A 13,499-nucleotide genomic window follows, 5' to 3' on the forward strand; every position below is an offset into this window, starting at 1 on the left:
TCCACTTTTCTACCTATTCATTCCTACTTTATTCCCCCTACTAGGAACATATTGCCTTCCATTCCCTGAGTCTTTATAGTCTCTGAATTGGTCCTATGACTATTGGTCCTATGATTATTGGACCTATGACTATTGGTCCTATGATTATTGGACCTATGACTATTGGTCCTATGATTATTGGACCTATGACTATTGGTCCTATGATTATTGGACCTATGACTATTGGTCCTATGATTATTGGACCTATGACTATTGGTCCTATAATTATTGGACCTATGACTATTGGTCCTATGATTATTGGACCTATGACTATTGGTCCTATGATTATTGGACCTATGACTATTGGTCCTATGATTATTGGACCTATGACTATTGGTCCTATGATTATTGGACCTATGACTATCGGTCCTATGACTATTAACATCATAAGTTACATATTTAAGCTGGGTTGTCTAAGAGGAAATAAAATCCTGTTCTATTAATTATTTCGTTGCGTTCTCTTCTCTGTGAAATTGTTCTACTTTTCCGTGCCTATTATTTTCACTTGACATTTATACTGTTAAGGTTTTTATATTTTCACGGGTTTCTTTTCTCTGTTCATGGTTCTGTTGCTCCTCTTCTGTTGTGGTACTTTCTTCTTCTTTGTTGTGGTACTTTTTTTCTTCTCCTTTATTTGATTTTCATCCATATCTTTTTTTTTGCATCATCGCTTCTTCAACCACGCTGCAGCCTCTCTATCTGAACCACGTCCTAATCTCCGTTCCAACCACGCAGTCTGTCTCTCATCCATGCACTATCTTTCTTGTCTTATCTGCGCAGGTATCATCCTCAACCAGGTAGAATCTTCCCTGTTTCAACTAGGCAGAATCTTCCCTGCCTCATCCAGGCAGAATCTCCTCTGTTTCAACCAGGCAGAATCTTCCCTGCCTCATCCAGGCAGAATCTTCTCTGTTTCAACTAGGCAGAAGGTGTTGACTTGTTGCTGAATCATCGGCCCTTGACTCTACTTGCTTTCTGTTGCTTTTGACATTATTACAGTTCATCCAACTGATCAATTATTTTTTGTAATCCCTCTGCCTGGCGTAGATGTGCGTCTTCTGCGGTTATATCTGCTTGCTTCTCCATCCGGGCGCAGAGATCTCATCTCAAGCATATCTTGCAGCATCCTCATCCCTTCTCTCTAATCCAGACGAGAATCAATTGCTTCCCCTCCACCTTCTACGCCTCTTTTTGCAGTTCTCTCCACACCTGCTACAGTGCCTTTCACGACCTCTATACTGCAACTTCTCCTCCTGTTGGGGTCCACACCTGCTACAGTGCCTTTCACGACCTCTATACTGCAACTTCTCCTCCTGTTGGGGTCCACACCTGCTACAGTGCCTTTCACGACCTCTATACTGCAACTTCTCCTCCTGTTGGGGTCCGCCCCTGCCTCCCAATCACTGTAGCCTCGTCCTGCTGTTGCTGCTGGTGGAACCCAGTTGCACATGAGGCGGGGTTGTTGTCGGCGGTGGCTGGAGGTCAAAGGCCAAGCGTAACTGGACGGGTCTGAGCTAGAAATTATCTTAAGGCTAAATTATCCCTCGCACCATGATTGGCCCTACGTGGCTCCGGGTACAGAATCCAGTCCCTAACCTCTTCCTCCTCCTCTGAAGACGAGTTTTAATTTTTTTTCGGTTCTTTGCTGATTCCTGATAATTGGACGTGGGTAGTACGGTGGTTATGTTCTCGACTCACACTTCAGAAGTCTGGGTTCGACCCCTGCGCGGGATGGAAATGGTTGGGATTTCTTTTTTTGACTGTTGGTTCTGTTCGTCTAGCTGTATATAGGTACCTGGGAGTTGCCAGGTATATATATATATATATATATATATATATATATATATATATATATATATATATATATATATATATATATATATATATATATATATATATATATCCCTGAAACGGCATCTGAACCTCCTTCCCCCCCCCCTGTCCACACACACACACACACACACACACACACACACACACACACACACATACACACACACGCACACACACGCACACACACACGTATCGCCTTCCAAGTCTCCAGTCACGGTCCAGACAAACCCCCCCCCCCAACTCCCCCCACAACTCCCCCCCCTCCCATGCCCCAAGGTCATTCTGGTTTTAATTTAAACCGTTTAAAGCGCCTCCGGGGATCATTATCAGTCAGAAAAATTCGCAATTCGCAGGAGAAGAAAACGTTTGTTGGGGTGGAAGGAGAATAAATTAACAGCAAAGGCAGGATAACTGTCCAGTGAGCTGATATCCACCTGATACACCACACCGAACTAGCAGCACGCCCAGCATAGAGGCGTGGCTCACCAGGGCACCGCCTGCGTCTTTCTCTGTCTCTATCTCTCTTTCTCTCTGTCTCTCTCTTTCACTCCTCAGTCTATCAAGTAAACGAGATGAATTCGATCTACAGTTACACAAGACTCTGAGTTCACTCTATAGCATCCCGTGATGCTGTTCAGTTTCTCTTCTAAACATCAGAGGGCCTTGCGTGTTAGCATTGACGAATCGTAGAGAAACGTCACCAAACCTGCAACCCTGAATAGAGCGAGGAGAGAACATCATCTGAGAGGAGTTCTCCTGGGAAAATCCCTCTCAAGATCCAAATTCAATATAACCTGAGGGAAGGTTGCCTTTTCTTTTTTGTTTGGACTCCTCACACGTGCCAGCTCTCAGACCGGGTGAGGAGAGAGAGAGAGGGAGAGAGAGAGAGAGAGAGAGAGAGAGAGAGAGAGAGAGAGAGAGAGAGAGAGAGAGAGAGAGAGAGAGAGAGAGAGAGAGAGAGAGAGGGAGAGAGAGAGGGAGAGAGAGAGAGAGAGAGAGAGAGAGAGAGAGAGAGAGAGAGAGAGAGAGAGAGAGAGGGAGAGAGAGAGGGAGAGAGAGAGAGAGAGAGAGAGAGAGAGAGAGAGAGAGAGAGAGAGAGAGAGAGAGAGAGAGAGAGAGAGAGAGAGAGAGAGAGAGAGAGAGAGAGGGAGAGAGAGAGAGAGGCAGAGTAAGGAAAGGGAGAGGAAATTGAGAGGATAGGAGGTCACACAGCAAATAACACGGGGAGATGGCAATAAGGGGTAGATAAGTATAAGGAAGGGATGGAGCCCAAGAACTAGAGACCATTCCCATTATTCACTAATAGCTTAACATTTAGGAACAGAAAGACGCCTGAGAAAATCTATATATTAGGATTAGTGAGCATTCTATGCTCGCCTTTATGATTATGGATTGATTAAATGATTAACTGAATATTGTTTTTCTCAAGTTTGTTGACTGATTAGATCAAATTAATCTTTCTAAACTAAGTTTCCTTATGGCTTCTTGCTGGGATAGACGAAAATATATCTTTCTATGCTAAATTTTCCCATTGATTGTAACTTAATTTGTCGTAGTCTATAGAAAGGCAAGGCGTTAGGAGGGAATTATCAGGGGAAAAAGCATCAAGTCATTACGACTATCTAAGCACTGGGAAGGGAGATCAGGATAAGGATTAGGGATGGGACGGGGGTGAAGGAATGGTGCCCAATCACTTGGACGGTCGGAGATTGAACACCGACCTGCATGAAACGAGACCGTCGATCTACCGTCCAGCTGAAATATTAAACAAATGAATGCGTATAATAATCGGTATAATTTTTATACGCTGAAAATATACACGAAATCGAATTTCCATACAAATTTTGAGTCAGGAAATGATTTCATAAATACAAGAAAACTTTGGAAAAAAAAATGTCTGCTTTCGTCTCCTGATTTCCTATGGTCTTAAGTACACTTGAATCGCGTCTACAAACGTAAACAAATATACTACACGTATTTTCATCATATCTTCAAATATTATTTCCACAAGGACAATGTTTTTTCAGCTCAAGAGAATAAATTTGACGTATATTGGATTTTATGGATTTTTAATACACTTCGGTACATGCTTAGACATAAAGGTACATCAGTATAGCTGACCAGACCACACACTAGAAGGTGAAGGGACGACGACGTTTCGGTCCGTCTTGGACCATTCTCAAGTCGATTCTCAAATCGACTTGAGAATCGACTCTCAAATCTGGTCAACATACTTTAGCCACGTTATTGTGACTCATCGCCTGCATCAGTATAGTCTGTACTAGCCAAATCTGACTCAAGTAATAGGATATGAATACAAATTGATGAATATAATATATTGTGAGGATATTCTCAAAAGCACAAGAGTGGATAAACTAATTGAAAAGTCCCAGGTACCGTATACAAGTCAAGTCAGAAGAGTTTAATGACTGGATATTCAGTCCAGGGTTGAGGTTTAGATTTAGGAAAGACCTGGTTAAATACTGGTTCGGTAACAGAGTTGTTGATTACCGCGTAACATAATAGAAGTAGGATCCTTTGAATGTTTCAAGCGTTGGGTAGACATATATATGAATGGGATTGGGTGGATATAAATAGGTATGGGCCAATAGGCCTTCTGCAGTTATCTTCATTCTTATGTTCTTAATGTACTGTATGAGTTCCTACTGACGGAGTTTGCACCTGGACAGCTCAGGATTGAGAGATTCATCACCTGCAGCCACCTGTCACAGGTAACGGTAACCTAGCCTCATCCTGGCAATTAGTCTCACACGCAGGTGGACGTTTTTTTCTGATTTTTTGTATTAATACATGAGGTACATCTGTATTAGTGCAGCTACCCTAGACTATATGAAGGGGAGTACAGTGTGTCAAAAAAGCTAACTAGGTGATGCTAAAAAATCCCCATCACACAGGATGGTTAGTCATACAGAGGCATGTGATGGGCAGTCTGCACTTAGGATAAATAGTATAAAAGTCTACGGTGATAACATTCACTCTAACAGCCTCTGCTCTGTGGTGATTATCCTGACACACTGAACGTCGAAAGTGTAAGTGATAAAACTTGAGTGTCTCAGATCCTTTGACTAAAGAACGTGAAATAAAGTAACCATTTGATTATTATAAACTAAAAACGCACTTGGAGGGAAAGACGGAGTATAGTATGATAGTATATTATACGTCTCTCATGTTCTGGGTATAAATATACACGATTCTGACGTAACGACGTAATGTTCTTCATGTGAAAATGATGTTCAAAATACTATTGATTGGAAGGAATGTTTGATACAGATTTTATAAATAATTTATCAACAAAATATGATTTTGAAAGAAAAATATTTTTAAACGCATGAACAATTTAGGTGAAAATGTGATTGGAAATGTGATCGACTAGTGGCTTCGATTTTATTTTTCAGAACTGGATTAACCAAGGAAATTAGCATTAAAAGACAAGTTAAGCTGCCTTGGCGCCCATTAGAGCTGGGATTTAAACAAGCTTGCAATAACCTATCACTGAATGGTGTGGGAAATTGGACAGTTAGTCCTCAGGGTGGTTGGGACTGTCTACAGTCACGTGGGACCAGATGAGGCTGAAGTGATGCTGTGCTTGGGAATTGGCGTCTTACGAAAACGATTGACGCCTGGACAGGATACACCCCCACTCCAGCACACACACACACACACACACACACACACACACACACACACACACACACACACACACACACACACACACAGGGGCCGGTGGCTAAGTAGATAGCACGCTTGATACGTAGTCATGTGGACCGGGGTTCGATTCCCGGGGCTGGCAGAAACAAATGGGCAACGTTTCTTTTACCCTGATGCCCTGTTACGTAGCAGTAAATAGGTACCTGGGAGTTACACAGCTGTTACGGACTGCTTCCTGAGTGTGTGTGTGTGTGTGTGTGTGTGTGTGTGTGTGTGTGTGTGTGTGTGTGTGTGTGTGTGTGTGTGTGTGTGTGTGTGTGTGTGTGTGTGTGTGTGTGTGTGTGTGTGTGTGTGTGTGTGTGCTGGAGTGGGGGTGTATCACTTAATTAAAGAAGCTGCCAACTTGATGTTGACATCAAGTTGGCAGCTTGACATCAAGTTGGCAACATTTCCAATATTTACGTGCATCCAAACTGTCCTTCCAAGCAGCTTAAGCAATAAAAATAATTAAAATGCATTCCTGCTTCAACTTAAAAAGTTCTTCTAGAAGCAATTTCTAAACCTATTTACCGAGCAGAGCTGGAATCATCCTCCCAATCTCTGATAAACAAAACTAGCATTTAAGAGAACAGTTTTTATGTGATAGAGATAAAAATAAAACAGATAAACAAAAAGTGGTCATTCCGTAAATTGCTTTTCTTTAACCAGTAGCGACCTGTAATAGGATTGAACTATAGTCTAATTCTCATCCAAGTTAGAAACGTTTTTTTAAAAAACGGAGAGAGAACAGACTCACAGATGAAAGCAGTAACACAGATACAAACTCACTACAATAGGGACAAACATACTGCAATAAGTACAAATTCACTACATTCTGTACAAATGAACATTTTAGAATAGGTACAAACATACTACAATAGGCACAAAGGTCCATACCTACAAAAGCACAATCATACACACAAAAGTTCAAGCAACCATTCATGCAAAAGCAAAAAACTACCATAATATATATATATATATATATATATATATATATATATATATATATATATATATATATATATATATATATATATATATAAACATAAATTTAAAAAAACTCTAGTTTCTCAACACACAAAACACGATTTTCCTTTAAAATCTCAAAATCTGATTCTTTCACATCATCCTTACTTAGCTTTAAATATATTTCACTCGTGCTCTGTAATTTTCCAAATATATTTACTCTCTAATTCGAAATTTTTTACGTCATTCAAGTGTGAACCAAAATGCAAATAAATACAAACGAAAAAAAAAACTAGGTTATCGAGAACCATTAAGTTATATTAACTGGCGATTATATTAATCAGGTTTGGATCAATTTTTGTAATATAATAATTTATAGTTGCACTAAACGTACTTAAAAAAATAAGATTGTAAGTAATGATTTATATATATCACAAAACCATTTTTTTATTTATTAAAATAACAAAGACCCCATGCATGACTTCAGCACAATGTACAGTCCACTGAGGCTACAATTAAGAGACCCAACAAGGTGACTGCTTCTTTTCAGAGAGAAATGCTGAATATCCTTCAGGGAGTTTTGTTCCTTGGCTGAAATTAGTCATGCATAACAAGCCTGTGTGTGTGTGTTGTCTCATGTCTGTGGAGCCGTGTGTGTGTGTGTGTGTGTGTTGTCTCATGTCTGTGGAGCCGTGTGTGTGTGTGTGTGTATGTTGTCTCACGTCTGTGGAGCCGTGTGTGTGTGTGTGTGTTGCCTCATGTCTGTGGAGCCGTGTGTGTGTGTGTGTGTGTTGCCTCATGTCTGTGGAGCCGTGTGTGTGTGTGTGTATGTTGTCTCACGTCTGTGGAGCCGTGTGTGTGTGTGTGTGTATGTCTTGTTGAGAACGGGTACTTTGTCTGTGGTGTCTATATCAAGTATGTCTCTGTTTGGATAGTCTATGTCTGGGTTTATCTCTGTCTGGCCTGTCTCTATTTCTTCTCTCTATCTGGTCTGTCTCTGGTGTGGTCTCTATTTAGTCTCTGGTATAACCCTATCTTGTTTGTGTCTATCTGATGTGTCTGTGTCCTTCTTTCTTTATCACTGACTATATATCTCTCTCACCCTACGACAAACGAAAAGTAAGATCATACAAGTAGATAAAGAGTCACAATAACGTGGCTGAAATATGTTGACCAGACCACACACTAGAAAGGTGTGGTCTGATCATCATACTAGTAAACTCAAGGGGAAACAGTATCTTTGTATGCAAAGTCTACTTGTCTACGAATCTACTTGTATGAATACAAGTATACAGGTCTACTTACATGTATAAAAGTTTACGAGTCTACTTGTATGAATACACATTACAGTCCAACTGGGAGGAAAAAATCCAACAAATTTCTGAATTATAAAATTGATTTTTAAATACCTAGACGGGGTACCACCTCTGGTGCAAGTGTAGGGACCCATAGCTTCGGAGAAGAAAATAAAGAGTACTCAGAGAAGACCTTGTGGATCCTCACTGAACACTTTGATATTTTCTTCTCCTACCACCCCCTATTCTTTTGGTATGTGTGTATATTTATCTAACTTATTTTAGCATTGATTTTGTATCTTGGCCAGACATCCAAAGTGGTAATACTGTGCATAACGTTTAATCATGAAATTACAGAAAAATTACAAAGCCAAGCTCGGAAGTGGTAATGTAATTATGTAAGGGAAAAGCTGTTACAAAACTTGAAGTGTTACAAAACACTTAAAATAATGTATAATAATGGAATAATGAGACAAGGAGCTGAGGGAAGGACAGAGGGAAGGCACAGTACCCGAAACACTCAGACCACTGGGAATCGAACTCCGACCTTGCAATCAACGAAGCCGACCAGTCCAAGTGGATCGAAAGAATTTAAAAAAAAATTAATGGGATAAACCGAATCTCATTCAATGAAAATAAACCCAACGAGGAAAATTTTGATATGATCTTAATTTAGATTTTCTTAGTGAATCACAATATATCGGAATTCTTAATTAAAAGTTCCACTATATTAAAGAGTTTCAACACACTCTAAATAGGATGACCTCCTTGAGATATTGGTAGGTTCAGAGTAGATGTAGGCTGATTAAGAGTAGATATGGGTAGAGTTGGGAGATTTAGATTGATTTGAAGTAGACGTAGATGTATTTAGATTAGCTGTGGGATGATTTGGAGATGAGGGTAGATTTTGAGAGCATGTAGATAGATTCTAAGGAGATGTACGTAGGTGTAAATATATTTAGAGTATACGTATTTTGGTAAATGCAGATTTTGAGCAGATACAGATATATTCAGAATAGATGGAGATAGACAAATGCATGACAAGATGTATTGATTTTTTTGGTCCCGGCAGAGCCCATGAACACTGGAATCTATTGCACCAAAAAAATGCTACGTTTCATTCTACAATTTCTGAACTTCTTTCTCATACTGTTGCCCATCAATTTTTTGTTGCTGCTCTTCCTTATGCCCCACCACCTAAAAATAGAACTTCGGCCTCGTACACGTGGGGCCCAGGTTCGAGTCTCCTAGAGCCGTGGTGAATGAAACTCCCCCCCCCCTTCTACGCCTGTGGCTTGCCTGCTTTGTTCCCATCTTTTTCTTGTAGCTTGTCTTATATATATATATATATATATATATATATATATATATATATATATATATATATATATACATATACATATATACATACATATATATATATATATATATATATATATATATATATATATATATATATATATATATATATATATATATATATATATATATATATTCATCTCTCGTTCTCTCGCTCGCTCTCGTTCTGTCCGTCTCTCTCTCTCTCTTCTCTCTCTCTATTGTGATGCCCAGTTTTCAATACACAGGCATTTAGATCAAGGTCGAAAGCCATGTCTCTGCTTGTCTCACCGGTGTGAAGCCGTAAACAAAGGCGAGGTGTGTTCAACAAAATCGGTGCCAAAGGAACAGGTGATTATCCAGTAATCAGGCGGGGAATTAGTTCACGTTTTTTCCTCACCTGGATTCTCTAATGGAATCTCTCTCTCTCTGGGAACTGGTAAACACTTTGCTCCTTATACGTCGAAAATTTGCGTGTTAGTACGGATGATACCGGTTGCTGGGGAAACGGGCATGATAACGCGTGCTGATATACACACACGCGCCAATATCAGCCGAGGATGATAGGTAGTGATAGTCTGTTGTTAATGGGAACACCTCCAGCATGTAGCGAGTCAAAAATCAGCTAAGGATTTCACGTATCTAGTTGGAATGCACTCAGACTCGTAAGCCTGAATGTGTTTCGTGAACCTGTTCACGAGAGATAACGTAATGCTCACGGTTATAATATTTTGGTTCGTTTATCAAAATATATATCCGCCTGTTTGGTGTCACTCCTTCACCAAATATCACTGATGTTTTAATGGGGGGAATGGTATTACTGCCATCTCTGCCAGAAAGGTGGTAAAGTGCACCTGTAACGGAGAGAGAGAGAGAGAGAGAGAGAGAGAGAGAGAGAGAGAGAGAGAGAGAGAGAGAGAGAGAGAGAGAGAGAGAGAGAGAGAGAGAGGGAGGGAGGGAGAGGGAGAGAGAGAGAGAGAGAGAGAGAGAGAGAGAGAGAAGAGAGAGAGAGAGAGAGAGAGAGAGAGAGAGAGAGAGAGAGAGAGAGAGAGAGAGAGAGAGAGAGAGAGAGAGAGAGAGAGAGAGAGAGAGAGAGAGGGAGGGAGAGAGAGAGAGAGAGAGGGAGAGAGAGAGAGAGAGAGAGAGAGAGAGAGAGAGAGAGAGAGAGAGAGAGAGAGAGAGAGAGAGAGAGAGAGAGAGAGAGAGAGAGAGAGAGAGAGATAAAAGGGTTGGAAGTAGTCACATGCCACGGTGAAATATAGCAAGGAAATTTGAGAGGAAAGGAAGAATAATGAGCCTCATTTGCTATTACTTAGAATGATATTGCCACGACACACTACAACGGACACACTCCAGCACACTAAAGTGGACACACTACAGCTGACACACTCCAGCAGGACACAGTGAGGGCGGCAGAGAACACTATAAAATCTCAGCAGAGCAGAGGGGAACGCAGAGAGTGCAGACACAGACAGCCACGATATCCGACCAGGGTAATAACAGAGATGTTGATATCTCTCTCTCTAGTTGCCACCTCCATAAAGGCTTCCAAGACTCAGGGATAGAGGCACCGCCTCAGCCCTCAGGGGTGAGAGGCAGCCTCAGCATTCAGGAGGGTGAGGTATCCCACACCCTCAGGTATTCAAGGGGACCTTGTTCCCCCGTAAGTGGTGAGGGACTGTTGTTTTAATTGATGGCATTACGCTGAACAATTGCCGTGAATTCGGTCTGAGAGCTATCCACCTCACAATTTCTCTCTCTCTCTCTCTCTCTCTCTTTGGATTCTCCAGCCAGTGAAAACCTCAAATTCCAAGAGAAATCTACGAGAACGCTCATAGTAACTAGCTAAGACATCTGTTTTTGTGGTGATAATAATGGTCAAAGCTATCATATATGTGGGGTAAATGTCTGTCAGTTTATAAACTTAAAATGAAAATCAGTATTAGCGACATGACCTGAGATGGGACAAAGGGCGACACACCATGAACGAACGAAGTATTATTGAACATGAACTCAAGTGTATATGATATTTTTTAATTGTAACTAAAAAAAATGCTGTATCAACCATGTAACTCATTGAATTCATTTCAGACCTGTTAATGTGCATGTCTGACATTCTGTCTGAAGCTGGAGGCCAGAAGGTAGGGGCTAGCCTCATTCAGATTTGCATGGTGAATGGTCTGGGGTACGTGACGGACATAGGCTGGTCGGGGTAAGCCCAACTTAAATATTTTTAAGAAATATGAGCCTTAAACCCTTCCAGACGTTCGATTATCATAATATCACACGAAGTTTGAAATGAAATCGCGGGTGTGATATCCGTAGATGTTAGAAGTTACTGGAAAACGAATAACTCAATTCATTTGTAAATGAGTAATGAAAATAATGAAGTGACCAGAGGCTTGTTAGATAGTTAGTGATGTAAAATTAGTTAGTTAGTGGGTAAAATTAACATAAAGATTCAAAAAGAGAGAGTGATACAGAAGTAGAAATACAGAGGCATACAGAGATAGAGAGAGAAGAGAAAGAGAGAGACAAACCCAGGCAATATATATATATATATATATATATATATATATATATATATATATATATATATATATATATATATATATATATATATATATATATATATATATATAGTGCTTGGCGCTTTCTCCTGATAATTCCCCTTCTCTTCCCCCAATGACCTTCCACATTCCTTGGATTGAAGTCTAGTAACCATCTCTCCGAGAATGCCTGGAGTCTTATGGTGTCTGTGCGCATTCTGCATCTCATCGTCAAATTTGCATGATTGGCAAATAATGACACGAAAAGAGTCGAGTTTTTTCAGCTATAGAATTTCACGGGCAACTACACTGAATCTTACTGCTCTCCTGTAACGCAGTTTCTCTCGTTCTATTTTTCCATTCTGTTAATCTGCCTAATTCTTAGGTGCTTTCCACCCGATATAACGCCCCACTAGTTATACGTTGGTCTGGTTGGCAAGGTTGTATTAGACCCGGTCTGCCGAGCGGACAGCACACTGGTCTTGTGATCCTGTGGTCCCGGGTTCGATCCCGGGCGCCGTCGAGAAACAATGGGCAGTGTTTCCTTCACCCTATGCCCCTGTTACCTAGCAGTAAAATAGGTACCTGGGTGTTAGTCAGCTGTCACGGGCTGCTTCCTGGGGGTGGAGGCCTGGTCGAGGACCGGGCCGCGGGGACACTAAAAAGCCCCGAAATCATCTCAAGATAACCTCAAGAAGATGACCCTCGTATATGGGGTGTTGTTTAATACTTTCAGAAAATCACATATTACGCAGTCTGTCCAACACACTATATTGCAGTTCCGAGTCATTTGCGAGAGAGAGGTTAATTATTCAAATACTTTCCCATAAGGAATTTTGAGGAATATCCCCATTCTGACTAGTTGGGAAAAATCTCTTCGTGCTGCAGTCATATTTGTAATGATACAAATTACCTTGCTGTGTGGAGGGGGGACAAAAAAAAAAGTCTTTTCTACTTGCATGCAGGTCTGAGCGATGTTCTTCGAACAGTTAAAGGGTTGGCGCCTAGTCAATCCTACATACCCAGGATACAAACCTCTTCTTCTTCTGACTGTCATCAGTTTCTTTAAGGTACGCTGACGACGCAATGCTGCGTCGTTAGTGGATAATAGTTAAGACGGAGAAATCTTGCATTATTGTTAGATGTCAATAACCCTGGAAACACAAACCGAAACTGTCTCTATTTTCCGCTTGTTACAGCTTGTAATAAAGTTGTTACATCTTGGCTTAACGTGTTTATGACGTATTAGAACGTTGTTACAACTTGCTATATTGGTTTTTATAACTGGTTAGGAAGTGTTAAAACTTGTTCGAACGTTGTACCAACGTCGTAGTTTCGGTGTGTGTTTGGCGGGTAAAGAACCACTTACGCCTTGGGTGCCCATCAGCCCTCTCTCTCACCTAATAGGTCGCGTTTTGGACGTTATGGTAACCAACGTTGCAAATGCAATCTACTATAAAAAAAGTAATGACTCGTGGAAATCGACGTTTTTGATGCATCAGACTCGATGGGTAAGGTGGGTTGCTTGGGTTCGTACATTTCTAGTTACGTTAAGAGGCTGGATTTTGTTTATTGCGTGACAAATCAAGAAAACGGGCTGTTAGGGAAGAAAAATGGGCTGTTAGGGAAGAAAAATGGGCTGTTAGGGAAGAAAAACGGGCTGTTAGGGAAGAAAAACGGGCTGTTAGGGAAGAAAAACGGGCTGTTAGGGAAGAAAAATGGGCTGTTAGGGAAGAAAAATGGGCTGTTAGGGAAGAAAAATGGGCTGTTA

This window comes from Procambarus clarkii, chromosome 90 (assembly GCF_040958095.1).
Source record: "Procambarus clarkii isolate CNS0578487 chromosome 90, FALCON_Pclarkii_2.0, whole genome shotgun sequence".
Classification (NCBI taxonomy): domain Eukaryota; kingdom Metazoa; phylum Arthropoda; class Malacostraca; order Decapoda; family Cambaridae; genus Procambarus; species Procambarus clarkii.